A 16,518-nucleotide genomic window follows, 5' to 3' on the forward strand; every position below is an offset into this window, starting at 1 on the left:
TTGGACTTCTTTCTTCAGTATCATTGGCTCTTGATTATATGCTTCCTCTTGAAATGGTTGAACATTAACGATTTACTTTTGGTATAATGACTTTGTGTATATCTTCCATCTTCTTTTGGTGCTTCCTGCATCATTCAATAATTTGCCCAGAGAATGCTTCAATAACAAAAGTCAAGGCTTGAAATTTTCTTCAGTTCCCACAGTTTGGAACATGCTGAGAATGTTCTTCCTTTTTGATTTTCTGACTCCAGATCTTTGTACCACTCATCTGTCAGTTTGTCATACTCTGGTGGCTTGTGAGTTGCTGTGAATCTGGAAGCTGTGCCACGGGTATTTTAAATACCATCAGGGTCACCCATGGTGGACAGGTTTCAGATGAGCTTACAGAGAAAGACAGAAGGAAGGAGTGAGGAACTATTTCTTAATACTTAGTCACTGGAAAACATATGAATAACAGAGAAGCACTGTTAGGATTCCATATAACCCTTCAATATTGCAAGCTGAGACTTGAATTATTTCTGCAGTTCCTTCAGCTTGAGAAATGCTATGACTGTTTTTCCCTTTTGGTTTTCTAATTCCAGTTTTTGCACGTTTTATTATAAAACTTGGCTTTTTCAAGTGGCACTTTAGCTCTTTTACTTCCTGAACTTGCATATGAGCAATTGATGATCTGTTCCATCATATGAATGCTCCCATCATATTTTCTCACAGAGGTAGTTAATATGATGCATGTGTATTCCATTTGGTGAGGTTGGTGTGTAAAGTCACCTGTTATATTGTTGAAAAAGTATTTACAATGAATAAGTTGTGGGTCTTACAATTTTCTACTATGTGATCTCTAGAATCATTTCTATCACCAAGGCCAAGTTTTCCAACTACTGATCTTTCCTCTGTTTTCCGTTTTCACATTTCAATTACCAGTAATTATCAATGCATATTTCATCAGTTTCAGCCTGAAGAAACTGGTGGTGGTGGTTACGTGCTGTGGAGTCGGTTGGTAGATTTCTTCAATTTTATCATCACTGGCTTTAGTGGTTCGTGCAAGCATTTAATTAGAGTGCTGTTAACTGGTGTTAGCAGTTAACATATAGATATTCTCCTATCATAGACAGCACCGTACTTCTAAATAGACCTTGAAGTGCTCTTTTTGACAATGAATGTGATACCATTTCTGTTCAGTTGTTGTTGGTGGTGTGCTGTGGAGTCAGTTCCGATTCATAGCAAACCTGCATAGAGTTTCCCAGCCTATAAATCTTTTTGGGAGCAGAAAGCCTCATACCCACAGAACAGCTGGCAGTTTTGAGCTGCTGACCTTGAGGTTAGCAGCCCAATTCAAAACTACTATGCTACTTGAGCTCCTTATCTATTCAGTTAGTCATTCAATATAGTAAAACTTAAGATGATCTGATTCAACATAGTCAATGACAGTTCCTTTCAGCTCACCAGTGGCTGGGATATCCAACTTTATGCATTCCATTTCATTTTTGAAAATTCCATTTCCAATGTTCCTAGTTTCATACTTTGTGTATTCCACGTTCTGATTATTAATGGGTGTTGTAGCCAGTTCTTCTCATTTTAAATTGTTTGATACCTTTGTCTCTTATCAGCAGATGAAGGTCTCAAAAGATTTGCTGTAGTGTAGTAGTTACGAATAAGGCTGCTAACTTCAGGGCCGGCAGTTCGGAACTACCGGCTGTTCCGCGGGAGAAAGATGAGGCTTTCTGCCTCCTGTAAAGATTTACAGCCTCAGAAACCCTGTACAGGGTCACTGTGAGTCGGAACCGACTCCACGGCACATAACCACCACCACATCATTAAGGTCATCTCCTACTTTGAGGAAGCAGTTCTTCCAGTCTTATTTTGAGTGCCTTCCAACCCGAGAGGCTCATCTTCTGGTACCATAACTGACTACATTTCACTGCTGTTTGTAAAGATTTTAGGAGCTAAACGTTGAGACGTGTTCTTCCTCTCCTTGTTAGTTCCTCTTAGTCTAGAAGCTCTACTGAAAGCTAGTCACTCTGGGTGACCTTCTGGTATTTAAAATACCAGTGTACAGCTCCCAGCATCATTGCACCATTTAAACCACCTCACGATGACAAACTGACAGACACGTAGTTGTGCCTTGTATCCTGTTGTTGTTGTTGTTGTTGCTTAGTGCTATTGAATCATTTCTGACTCATAGCTACCCAGTATAGGGTTTCCAAAAAGCATATGGTAAGTTGGAACCACTGACCTTGTGATTCAAACCGACCTTGCTGGTCCATGCTTATCCTACAGGACCCACTGTGATCCCTTGCTCTCAGACGGGATCAGTGGAATATATCCGAACATAGTGCCACATAGTAAAACTATATAAGTATGAAGGGGATCCCCTTATAGACACACCATAGTGAAAAGAAAAGAAAAAAATCATGAATTTTCATAGAATTAAACTCTTGGTGGTGGTGGTGTGTGCTTTAGAGTCAAGTTTAACTTTTAGAGACCCTGTATAGGGTTCCTGAGAAGAGCTATTGGGTTTGAATTTCTGAGCTTGTGGTTAGCAGTCCAGTGCCTACCATACAGGTCCACACTAGGGCTCAGACATAAGCACTAAGTCATGAACTCTTAATTAATGCTGAAAAAAAGAAAAAGGAAAAAAAAAGACTAACATTTCTTTTTTCCTAACATTTTCCCCAGAGTAGAATAATGTCACAATGGATGTTAACAGATAACAGAACTGGGCATGGCTTTTTGAAGAGCATGGTTTAATTCACTGAGTCCCTGTCAGGTGGTACTCTGTCCCTCCCTTGAACAGAAAAGGTTTGCAGAGTACCTTTGGGCCTCAATAAGTCATCCAGGTAAGAGGCACACAGTTGGCATTGGTAGCAGGCCAGGGTTTGTCTAGTATTATTTGGTTTGAATGTACTTTTTTCCTCCCTTCACCGGCAGCTGTAACATGAGGATGCTGTAGTCAAACTTGGCCAAAGTTGCTGCATTTGAGACACAATTTAATTACTTCTTTATTTTAAGCATAACTTCTCCTTATTTGGCACAAATATTTAATCAAACTCAAAGAAGCATAAGAAGTAGTATCACAACTAGTATATGCTAAGTAGTAAAAACATATCCTAATGTAACAATTAAAATGCACACATCCTAAATATGTTTTTGTGTTTACAGTCCTGGTGTGGTGCTGTGGGTTAATGCACTGGACTGAAAAGTTGGTTTGAAACACAAGGTCGGTGGTTCAAGCTCACCAGCTATTCCTCGGACACTCTATAAAGGACTGCTATGGGGGCGGGGGGACGGGCTGACTCAACGGCCCTTAACAACAACAACAACAAGGTGAGATACACATACTGCTGTTGTTGTTAAGTGTCATTGAGTGCTTCGGAGTTAGAACGATGTCATGAACAACAGAATGTAACACTACCAGCTCCTGACTCATCCTCACAGTCATGAGTCCATTATGGCAGCCACTGTGTTGCTCCATCTTGTTAAAGGTCTTCCTTCTATTCTGTGACTCTAAGCTTTATTAAACATGAGGACCTTCTCCAGGGACTGTTGTTGTTGTTGTTGTTCAGTGCCATTGAGTCGATTCCAATTCATAGAGTTTCTGAGGTTTTTAAATGTTCATGGGAGCAGAGCCTCATCTTTCTTCCGTGGAGTAGCTGGTGGGCTCAACCTCCATGCCTGCGGTTCATAGTCCAGTGACTAGCCCCTCCTCATAACATGTCCAAACTACATGAGATAAACTTTCCTTTCTCATTACTAAGAAGAATTCTGACTACTTATTTTCATTTTTCTGGAAGTCGATGATATATTTAATATTTTCAACAACAACAAAATTCAAAGACATCCATTTTTTTCAGTCTTCCTTATTCATTCGTTGTCTAGCTTTCATACATATATAATGTGATTGAAAATTCAATGGCTTGGGTAAAGTGCATTTTAATCCTCAAAGTGCCATCTTTGATTTTGAACATTTTAAGGAGGTAATTTTCAGAAAATTTGCCCAATGCAGTGTTTTTGTGGGCATTGATTGTGAATCCAAATAAAAGGAAATCCTTGACAGCACCAGTAGTTTCTCCATTTATCATGATGTTGCTGATGGTTCCAGTTGTGAGGTGTTTTGTTTGTTTGTTTGTTTGTTTTACATTGAGATGTAATCCATATTGAAGGCTATAGTCTCTGACTTCATCAGTAAGTGCTTGAAGTTCCCTTCGTTCTCTGTAGACAAGGTTGTGTCATCTGCATATCATAGACTGTCAATGAGTCTTTGTCCACTTCTGATACCATGTTCTTCTTCATATAATTCAGCTTCCCGGATTATCTGCTCAGCATACAGACTGAATGATTATGGTGAAAAGATGCACACCTTTTTATAATTTAAACCATACAGTATCCCCTGTTCAGTTCAAGAGACTACATCTTGGTTTATATACAAGTTCTGCGGGAGTACAAGGAAGTATTCTGGAATTTCCATTCTTTGAAATATTGTCCATACTTCTTTATGATCTTCACACTTAATTATGCTCATGTAAAAAAATAGTAATCAGGAGATAAACAGAGTTGCTTTTAAAAATTTTTTTCCATCTATTCATAGTCATAGAATTTATTTAATTATAAGTCATCAAAACCTTAGTCAAAAATATTGCAGAATTTATGTAAGGACAAGATAGGAAGCTGAACTATACAATGTCTATGTTGGTGTTGTTGTTGTTAAGTGCTGTCAAGTTAGTTCCAACTCATACCAACCCTTTATAGTGTTTCCAAGGAACAGTTGGTGATTTTGAACCACTGACCTTGCAGTTCAAACTGACCTTGAGGCCAAGTGCTTATCCTATGGCGCCATATCATAGGATGTCTATAGACATTTACAAATAAATGTAAGCATCTATGAGTCTGTTAAACATCACCCTAAGTTCTCACTGCCTATACTCAAACCTTCAAATGTCCCCCCACATTGTCCACACTGTCATCTAATATCACAGTGCCATCTCTCTCTCACTCTCTCTTCTTTTTTTTAATCTTTCAGTCATATATGTTTTAGGTTGGGCATTTACCCTTGATGCCACTGATTCAGTTCTGACACATAGTGATACTGTATACAGTTTCTGAGGTTTAAAATCTTAGAGGGAGCAGAAAACTTCATCTTTCTCCCCCAGAACAGCTGGCTGGCTCGAAACGATGACCTTGTGGTTCTCAGTCCTGTGTTTATTGTATGGAGCCACTGTGCTCTCAAGATAATGTATGTGTGTGTACACAAAACAAGAACATAAGTAGAGAAGGTATTTTGGACAGAAAGGACCTAAGTAGAATAATTTTGTGCAACTTTTCAAGAGGGATGCTTATTATTTTGAAAACACCTTTTAAATTCTAGTTCCTAAAACAGTATCAAGAACTTTCTTCTGGTAAGTCATTCTAAGACAGTGTGTTCTTTTGATGTTTTAAATGTTTTTATTTAGCTGTACAGAATAAAGTCTATTTGAACATGATATGTCCACATGATGAATCAAAAATGTCAATCTGTTTTACATTTCTGAGTCACACAGTAATAAAATTGGTCCTTTTATTTATTAAATATAGTCTTTGCACAGGAGCACTCTGATAGGAATAGCTTTAGTTATTTAAATAGCTTAACGGTATCACCATGTACTTCAGTCTGTTAGTCATGATTGTTGCTCTGTCTTTAGGTATCCCAATGAAAAGTCTTTCATGGTCTCTTATAATTTTCTTATTTTAGTATTTATTGGTAACATAGTGTGGTACAATGTGCAGAAGTCTAGAATATAATTAAAATTTGAAAAACCTTCACAATTGAGACATAGTGTTTGGATTTTGTCTGAATTGAATATCTCTGAGTAGAGGCAGATTTTTACTAAGCAGGTAACACAAAGTACACTGACTTCTAAGTTCTGTAGTCGGTCTTTTCCTGAATTAAGGAGAAACACTTTTTTAAGGTTTTATTATATCTAAATTTGTTTACACTTGCTTTTCTTTACAAAGGTGAATTTCTTCAAGCATAGTAAAATGGTGTTTCACATTTACTCATTGAACTCTATAACTCAGACATTTGTCATAGAGCCTTACCTAAATCACGTCCTCAGAAAGTTGGGAAGAATGTAGTAGACTATAACAGCTGCAAACATAAGTTATTTTTACCCCTCCTTTTTTTTTGTAAAGATCCTTTTACATATACAGTCTTGATAATATTATTATTAAATTGACTTTAGACTTACATTGTGTGTGTGTCAAATAATAGAGTAGTTGTTTGATTTCCTTAGTATACATATGCAGGACCTCTATGAGTTGGAATCAATGTAGCAGAATAGGCGTACAACAGCATATTTGAAGACACTTAGAGTGTTCTGTATGAAGGTGAATGTGACAAAGGCACCAGCCTTGTAGGCAAGACACTTGATTTCTAATATTTTCTGCTACTTTCTCTAATTCTTATGTCATCCTTGATGACATTAAACAAACTCGAATTTCAATTTTCTCACTTCAAACAATGTCAGTGGTCTCCCATTTCTGTAGTATCCAAACATAGAAAACTAATAAGGGAAAACATGTGGAAGAAATAGAAACATTACATGCATGATTGGGTTATATAACCTTTAAAGCTCTTCACAATTTTGAGAGCCGTTTAGCCTGTCTATATACAGCGTTCATAATTCTCCTGTGGAAGCAGATCACTATCATATCTCTACTGTTGAGGGTGAATTTCCAATCCATTTAGAACCCTATGTGTATAGAATGTAGTTTTAACCAAATTATGCTTCACTAATTTATTCAGCAGGTTTATTGAATACCTACTATGTGTCAGGCGCTGTTTTAGACACTTGTAATATTTAAGGAGTTCTGGTGTGGTGCTGTGGGTTAATGCGCCAGATTGCAAAACCGTTTGAACTGCAAGATCAGACGTTTAAGCTCACAAGTCACTCCTTGGAAACCCTATACAGGGTGGCTATGGGTCGGAACAGACTCGACAGCACTTAACAACAACAATAATATTTAAGGAGGTCTGGTAGTATAGTGTTTTTGATTAGGGCTGATAGCCTGAAGGTAAGCAGTTCAAAACTACCAACCGTCTCATGGGAAAAATATGATGAGGCTTTCTGCTCCTGTAAAGATTTACTCCCTCAGAAACCATATTATGGGTCACTGTGAGTGGATGTTGACCTCATGGCACAACACCACCACCGCCGCCAGTATTTTACTTGAAATATACATAAATATAAGGAACTTTGGTAGCGTAGTGTTTGCGAATCGGGCTGCGAACCTCAAAGTCAGCAGTTCGAAACTACCAGCTATTCCATGGAGAAAGATGAGGTTTTCTGCTTCCGTAAGATTTATAGCCTCGGAAACCCTGTTACAGGGTCACTATGAGTCGACTCCGACTCCACAGCACATAACCACCACCACCACCATACATACATATACACACATCCAAATATTGTAGATTGTTGTTGTTGTTAAGTGCTGCCGAGTCGGTTCCGACCCATAGTGACCCTGTATCGGGTTTCCGAGGAGCAGCTGGTGAGCTTGAACTGCTGACCTTGCAGTTCAAATGGCTTTGGCAGTCTGGTGCATTAACGCACAGTGCCACACCAAGACTCCATTGTAAATGGTAGAAAATTATAATTATTGTTGAAATCATAAAGCAGGAAAGAAGGTCTTGTTCCTTACTTTTTAAAAGCAGGTGGAGTTAGTGTCTCTAAGAAGGTTGCCTCAGAGCAAAGACTAGAAGGGATTCAGGGAATGCACCAAGCAGATAACATTCCAAGAAGTTATGCTACTGGGAGCCTCTAAAGCATGCACATGCCCAGTGTGCTCACTGCCAGGATACCAGGTGGCTGGAAGGGAATGAGGGAGTGAAGAGAGGATTAGATCAGAAGGAAGAGGACCCTGGTCCACAGTCATTGTGGTGCTTACAAGGTGCTTGGGTTTTACTCTGAGACACAGAACTGTTAGAGGGTTTGGAACAGAGGAAAGACCTCATCTTACTTTGTTTTGATAAGGAACTCTCTGGCTTCTGTGTAGAGAATAGTTTACATACGAACGGAAGCAGGAAAAGCAATTAAGAGGTTATTATGAAAGTAATTCAGACAAATGATGATGGTGGACTGGTACCAGCATGGTACCATGGGACTTTTGAGAAGTGGTTTGATTCTGGATATATTTTATATTGCAACAGTATTTCCAACAGACTGGATATAGTGTATGATAAAGGGGAAAATCTGCAATGAGCCACCAACATTTTACACTGAAGGGACTGAGTTGTCAACTGCTTAAATGAGAAAAGAGAAAGCCCGTGAGTACAGAAGGTTTCTAAAGGGGTATTAGATGTGGTAAGCAGCAGATGTCTACTAGACATCTCAGTGACTGTGAGATAGACAGGCAGATGTATGTTAGATGTGTGACTGAAGTTCAGAACACGTCTGGGCAAGAAATAAACATTTGTATGCCTTGTGCACATAGCTGTTGCTAAAAGTCATATGCTGATTGAGGTAACAGAGGAGAGGATGTGGGTAGATAAAAGGATCAAGGACTGAGCTCTAATGAACCCCAACATTAAGAAGCCTGGAAGAGTATGAGAAACTAGAAAAAGAGGTTGAGATGGAAAGGTAACATCTTTAGAAGAAAATCAAAAGTGTAGCATTCCAGTAGTCAAATGAAGAAAGTAGAGCAGGGACAAGATATTTTATGCTGCACAGTCAAGTCTTATAAAAACTTAAAAGTGTCCACTGAATTTAGGCATTTGGACATTAAGTGGTGACCTTGACTAGAATCACTTTGATGTAATGATTACCTGGAAAGTCTGAAGAGAATTAGGTAAAGAACAGAAGAATAACAGAACATTTTTGTTACTGAATATAATAGGATATTTCGGGATATTTTGCCTCAAAAGGTAGAAGGTATCTTAAAAGGTTACTTTTTAAAAATCATAAGCTAGAAGAAAAATGTTGATTTTTTATTTGGCTGATGGTTATCATATCTGATATAAGGAAAAATATTTTTTCAGAAGAATAAGGAGTAAATCTGAAGTATACTCTTGAGTGGTGGTGGTGGTCACATGCTGTGGAGTAATTTCTGACGCATAGCGATCCAGTACAGGGTTTCTGAGGCTGTAAATCTTTACGAGAACAGAAAGCCTCATCTCTCGAATAGCTGGTAGTTTCGAACTGCTGACCTTGAGCTTCACTATGCTATAAATTTGTATTTAGTGCAAAAGGGCAGGTTTTAGAGAGAAGTAAATACCTCTGGAGTGGTGCTGTAGGATCAGCACTGGACTGCGAAGCACAAGGTCAATAATTCAAAACCACCAGCTGCTCCTCAGCAACCCTATACATGGGCCCTATTAGTCAGATCCGACTTGGTAGCACTTCACAGCAACAAAAACAGGATGTTATTTATCTCTGGAAAAATTCAAGAGAGCAGAGTATTTGTATTCAGTTGCAGGTGGATGTATAAATATATGGCTGTGATAGTTCTGGACATGTGATTTGTTTAAGTTCTCTCAGTGGAGAAAGAGAAAAGTCATAACTGAGAGTGAGTATTGGGATTCAGTATGGAAATGTTGAGAAGAAAGGAGAAGGTTTGACAGTTATCTGGGAGAATAGTGCATGGACTAGGGTGATAAGATTGTTGGGCAGCTTAAGGGCTGTTCCAGCAGATTTTCAAATAGGATTTAATGTGAGATCACTCAAAGTTGTCTTGTGTTTCTTTCTGGATGTGTTTAGGATACAGGAAGTGGGATGTAATTTTTCCTAGTGAAGAAGGTTACATATGCAGGCAAAGTAGCAATTGCAAGCAACTATTCACCATGGAATTTAATATGGATGTAAAGGGAGTGCTGTTGTTAAGTGCCATAGTGGTTCCTACTCATAGTGACCCTGGATAGGGTTTCTGAGGATTAGCTGGTGGATTTGAACTGCTGGATTTACGGTTAGCAGTGCAATGCTTATCCTACAGTGCCACACCAGCACCCTGGTATTAAGGTTTGAGGGACTTTGAAAAACATATAAGGTCAGTGAAATCAAATGATTGAGTTGTATGGTAGCAGGAATGAGCTGGAAGAATAGGAGATGCTGATCAGAAAACCGAATGCATGAACTAGAGATATGGAGGTATGTCAATCGCTGGTGAAAACTAGGTCTAGAAACGGCCATGCCATTGATGAGATGTAAAGAATAAGACGTTTACAAAAAGGAGCTGTGCTAGAGAGAGTGACAGTGAGGTGGGAGCAAAAACACTTGAGAAACGAGAAGGAAGAGGTCATTGTATTCACCAAATGATTGCTACAATGCAGATGTTGTGAAGTGCAGTTTAGTAATTTTGACTCATAGCAACCCTGTCAACTTTTGTGGAAACAGAAAGCTTCATCCTTCTCCCTCAGAGCTGTTGGTGGACTCGAACCACCAACCTTGCTTTCTTCAATCCAGTCCTTATCTTACAGAGCTATCATACTCCCCACAATGCAGATAGCTTGTAATATGATCCTGATGATGGATGGTGGAAAGCAAGGACTTACAAGATAGAGGACTGGAGAATAGTGTAGGAGAGCACATCAAACTGGTTCATTCTTGTTCAACCCTAATGAGAATTTACATTTCTATCCCAGATAAACTGAATCAGAATCTACATATTTTACACAAGATTCCTAGAGATCTTAATAATTAGATCTTAAAATTCTTCATAAGAATCACCTGGGGCTCCATAAGAATTCTTAGGTAGACATAAAATCTAGTCAAAATGTAGATTCTGATTCCGTATATCTGGTGTTGTTGTTGTTAAGTGTTGTTGAGTCAGTTCCGACCCATAGCGTCCCTGTATAGGGGTTCCAAGAAGCAGCTGGTGAGCTTGAACCACTAACCTTGCCATTCAAATGACTTTGCTGTCTGATGCATTAGTCCACAGATCAGTTGTAGAAAGACAAATTCTCAGCAGGGGTTCAAAATGCAAAGGACTTATTCCAAGCCCTAATATAAATTATCTTACCAATAGAAGTCACCACTTGTGAATGGGAAGGTTTGATAAAAGTAAACCCTTTGTAATTAAAAAAACAAAAACAAAAACAAAAAACTTCATTATATGGATCAGAAAGTAGGAATGCATTACATAATAATAATTTGTCTTCTATGTGGAAAGTTAGAAAAAAGAAGTAAAGTACTTCAAATGAGATGTCATGAGAAAGACATGATAGAAGTATGTGCTGGAGATAAAAATCATAAAAACAAGAGTAAGGTAGATGTGAGTTTCAGTCTTGGATCTGCCATCAGTGAGTGCAGTCATCATTAAGGTGTTTAGTCTCTGAAATGGGGATAAAATATCTACCTTGCAAGGTGGTTGTGAGGAGTAAGTACAATGATGTATGTAAGTCACATAGCTTAGAATAAGCATTCAATTAATAGTAGTTTCCTCCTTCAAAGTAGTGATTGAACTGTTGAATGTTGTTGTTTTTTGGGGTACTGTAACAAGGATAATTTCTGAGCTAAATAATTTCTATTTGTATTGCCACTGATAAAGTATTCATGAACTCATTCATACATCAACTGTGTATTATTTCAGTGATGTGAGAATGTGTTTTCTTTTTTAAATTTCTGTCCTTCTCTTACTTATTGCTATACCTATAAGAAATGGAGAATGATGATTAAAGTCTGAACATTATCATTCCTTTCATAGTGAATACAAAGGAAGTAGTAAATTTTTGCTTTAATTATAAGAAGAGGTATTACAGTGACCAATAAAGATCATGTAAATATAGTAAAATATTTAGAAATCTTTAGAAATACATGCAAGCATATAGTTGATGAATAATAACTAACTAAAGTTTTAAGACAGTATGTTATTTAATATCAAATTACACTCATGTGGAATGAATGCTTTCAAAAATTATTGTTGCTCCTAGTTCAGTGACTAGTATGTGAAATAGTCAATGCTTGCACGTAGCCACCCAAGATACAACAGTGGTTCTCTGTTCACTTGGGATAGCAGAGGAAGCAGACAATCCAGGAATCACCTAAGGAAATGCATTACAGACTTAATAGTCTCCATAAGCTGCTACTTCCATTATCCTAAGATATGAATGGTGCCTAACTGCCCTTGCTCATTATTGAATGCTTTGATCAAGGGATCAATATAAAGTTACTAATCAAAAGGTATACAAGCATGGAACAGGATTTCAAACTCATGTAGAAACCAGACTTACTGGATCCATTGAGAACAAAGGGAACACCTGAATTTAATGCCTACAATAACCATTATATTGATCCAAAACTATCCCATGAAGCCATCGTTAAACTAAACAAAAATTTAGCCCAATTAATAAAGAATGTATGCCTCAAGCATAACACTCATAAAGAATAAACTCAATGAGTATTAACTGACAACAGTTTAAAGGGAACTTTAAGGGACAAAGAGCCTAAATGAATGGTAATAAAACACTATGTGTAGAGATGATAAGAACAGTGACCCAAAATGAACTGTGTAATCAATGTCCTTAAACTGTTTCCACAGAAAGAAACTGGGAATGGGTTTATGTTTGTTTGTATATAATGCAACTAAAAATAAATAGAAAGTTTTAAAAAATGGGGTTTCTTATGTAAAGCATGTTTTTTTTTAAGTAGTGGGATATAGTCCCAACCTTTTCTGATCAGGGAGAGAAGAGAAAAAGGAACATGCACAACAAAGAATACCATATATGGGTCAGATAGGAACAGGGATGGAGCTTTTTTCTATTTACACATTGAGGTACTCAAGCTTTTTCACCTAGTACCTCTGACATCCCCCAAAATGTTGTAGTCTTGACTCCCCAGTGAGTATATAGATTTGTGAAAGAAGTTTAAAGGTCAGGTTTCAGAGTGGTGAACATCACATATGCCTAGATCCCATTAGCTAAAACCAGCTGAGCCCACCCAGTTATAAAGGGAATATAGTTAAAAAGTGTGCCAAAGAGAAGATATGTTATGGGTGAGCCCACTAGTCTGTTCAGAGGTGATGTATGAGTAGGTGTCAAATTAGAAGCTAAATATGGACTTTCTGGTATTATAAGAATTTGGAAAATTCATATATTCTTTTAAATTCGGAAGCCAGAACCTTTTTTTTTTACATTTGCAGTCAAGTTGAACTTGTGGCAACCCCATGTGTGTCAAAGTAGAATTGTTCTCGATTGGAGTTTTAATGGCTGATTTTTGGAAGTTATTCACCATGTCTTTCTTCTGAGGTGCTTCTGGGTGAGCTCCTAACTCCAACCTCTTGATTCGTAGCTAAGCATGATAACTTGTCTAGGGAATCTAGGTACTTGGGAAATGCTGTATAAAAGAAGTGGAGTTTGTGTAAAGGCTTTAAAATGCCCTTGAGTTACTGTTTAGCAATAGAAAGTTTGAGTGCAGTTTTCATGAAGCAAACACCTGAGAGCAGGAAATGAATGAATGTGAATAACGTTCCAAAGTGATATGAAATGGGTTTTAACCAGTGAGACAGAGGAAGTACTTCCATATAAATGGTGGTGGTGGTTAGGTGCTGTGGAGTTGGTTCTGGCTCATAGCGACTTTGCATAGGGTGTAATTCTTTATGGGAACAGAATTTCCAAGGCTGTAAATCTTTATGGGAACAGAACTCCTCATCTTTCTCCAGCAGAATGCTGGTAAGATACATAAAGTAGGATCATAGGCAATTGTCTATATTGCATGCCAGGCTGGAAACCATATTTTAAATTAATGTTATTTTTTAAGTGAAAGATATAATGTGACAATACATTCAAATAAGAGGTTTATAGCAAGAACGTGTTCAGAACAATGAGGCAGAGGAGTAGGGGTACCACCCCCTCATGTAGTAGGAAGGATGCTGTGCCTGCAGGACTCCTTAGGTCTAGATGCAGGTCTCATGAATTTGCGGTTCAGTTTTGTTAAGGGGGAAATCATAGTAGAGTCCTGGTGTGTAGTGCTATAGGATAAGCACTAGACTACAAACTAAAAGATCAACAGTTCAAACCCACCAACTACTCCTCAGAAACCCTATACAGGGTTTCTATGGGTCAGAACCAACTTGACGGCACTTAACAATAACGAGGTGTACATACCCTACTTAGAAAAGGTCTTGACAAGATTGACTTATTACTTTGAAAAATAGATTATTTTAGCCACAGCTTAAGAATAAATGAGTAACTAATATGACACAAGAGTGGATATATACTAGAAAACAAATTATGGAGAGCAGACAATATCTCCTACTCAAAACTGAACCAGACAAGGTAAAGTATAAAAGAACAAATAATGTGATAATGAGAGCATAGCTGCTTAGTGTAATACTGAAATGTGGGGAACGTTATTCAGGGAACAAAGAAAGAAAACTGAAGAAGACAGCTTCAAAACAGCACCTTCATATTTACTCTGATAGTGCGTATTTTACATATTGTAATAATATCCCACTTTCTTCCAAAATAGACCTGATATGTTTATATCAAGATCATTTTGCAATAGCACAGAGGCAAGAATAATATAAAGTGGGTAACGGTGAATAACACCAGATAGATCAATCATACTAGATGACTCACATTAAGGGTAAATTTTATTTAGGACAAACTTCTGGCATTTAGCTTCTTGGTATACAAGTCATATATATATATATATATTAAAACTAAAAACAGCAAATGGATTTTTAAAATTTATATTTCTGATCTCTGAGAGAAACTTATTTTGCGCTTATTTAATAAGATGATTTTGCAAGACATGGCTCCAACATCATCCCATAAATACTGAACTTCTATTTCTTGTCTGACACTCTGCTGAGCTCTTGGAACACGGAGATAAATAAGAGGCATCCTTGCCCTTAAGGAGCTCACAACTTGTATAAATCTAATTGGGTGGGAAATGTAATAAATAATTGTAAGGCATGATGGCCAAAGGAGAGAGGAGAGATGGGTCAGTGGAGTCAAAGAAGGAAGAACACAAGAGGAAAGAAATATTGAGTTGATCTTAAAGTATTAGCAGTTCACAGATTAAAAGAGCAATGAGCTGAATTTTGTCATACTTAAAAAATGGAAAAACATAATTTTATACAGATATCTTATGAGAACATTCCTTTGGAGAATCAAAATCATATAGTCCAGGTGCCTACAAGATAGGAGAACTATTTTAGTGATAATTTCAAAGATTTGAGGAATAAATGGGTACTAGAACCCTTGGTATTATTTGAACATTATTGCTTATGGTTTATGTAAGTTAATAGACCATTTCTTTTTATCATTGAATAATACTCCCTTGTATGGATGTACTTGAGTTTATTTTACCCCGTCACATAGTGAAAGACATCTTGGCTATCACAAAATGTGACAAGTATGGTTAAAGCTGCTCTATACATTCATGTGCAGGTTTTGTGTGGACATACATTTTCAATTCATTGGGGTAAACACTAAAGAGCACAATTGCTAGGTCATAGGGTATGGCGCTAAACGAACAGCACTGGACTATGAACCACAAGGTTGGCAGTTCAAACCCATCAGTTACTCTTCAGAAACCCTATACATTGTCGCTATGAGTCAGAATTGACTCAATGGTGTTTATCAACAACAACATGTTAAGTGCCATAATACTGTTTAGGAGCATCGTGGATAAGCACTGGACTGAGAAACACAAGGTCGGCAGTTCCAGCCCAGCAGCCACTTAGTAGGGAAAAAAATGAGACTTTTGATCATACAAAAACTTCCAGTCCTGGAAACTGTATACAGAGTCACTATGGGTTAGAGCCAATTTGGTGGTGCTTAACAACACAATAACAACCAGATTGTTTTCCAAAGTCATTGTGCCATTTTATCTCCCCCCACCCCCAGCAACAAATGTGAGTTCCTGTTGCTCCACATCACCCCCAGGATTTGGTGGTATCACTGTTCTGTATTACTGCCATTTCAATAGCTACAAAGCAGTATCTCACTTTTGTCCATATTTATAATTCCCTAATGACATCCTGGTGTGGTGCTGTGGGTTAATGCGCCAGACTGCAAAGCCGTTTGAACCGTTCAAACAAAGTTCAGCAGTTCAAACTCATGAGCTGCTCTTTGGAAACCCTATACAGGGTCGCTATGGGTTGGAGTCAACATGACAGCACTCAACAAAAACAACAATAACATATTGGGAGTCCCAGTATGGCACTGCTAACAGCAAAATCAGTGGTTCAAACCCACTGGCCTTGTCTTCAAAACCCTATCTATGAGTCGCTATAAGTTGGAAATGATTTAACGGAATTTAACAGCTACAAAAACAATGACATATGGTTGATTGTTGTTGTTAGGTTCCATCGAGTTGGTACCGACCCATAGCGACCTTCTGCACAGCAGAACGAAACACTGCCTGATCCTGGATCAACCTCACTACCATTGCCACGCTTGAGTCTATCGATGCTTCCACTTGGCCAATCCATCTCATTGGGGGGTCTTCCTCTTTTTCTCTGACCCTCCAGATTACCAAACATGATATCCTTCTCCAATGACTGGTCCCTCCTGACAATACGTCCAAAGTATGAGAGATGAAGTTTGAC

At 38.0% G+C, this 16,518-nt stretch overlaps 1 protein-coding gene across 1 annotated transcript in view; it reads left to right on the forward strand.

Moving 5' to 3' along the window:
* Nucleotides 1-16,518, forward strand: part of KCND2 (potassium voltage-gated channel, Shal-related subfamily, member 2) — a 758,084-nt gene that overhangs the window by 103,933 nt on the left and 637,633 nt on the right. The gene's annotated exons all lie outside the window — the stretch shown is intronic.

This window comes from Chrysochloris asiatica, unplaced genomic scaffold (genome assembly GCF_000296735.1).
Source record: "Chrysochloris asiatica unplaced genomic scaffold, ChrAsi1.0 scaffold00032, whole genome shotgun sequence".
NCBI classification, from domain to species: Eukaryota; Metazoa; Chordata; class Mammalia; order Afrosoricida; family Chrysochloridae; genus Chrysochloris; species Chrysochloris asiatica.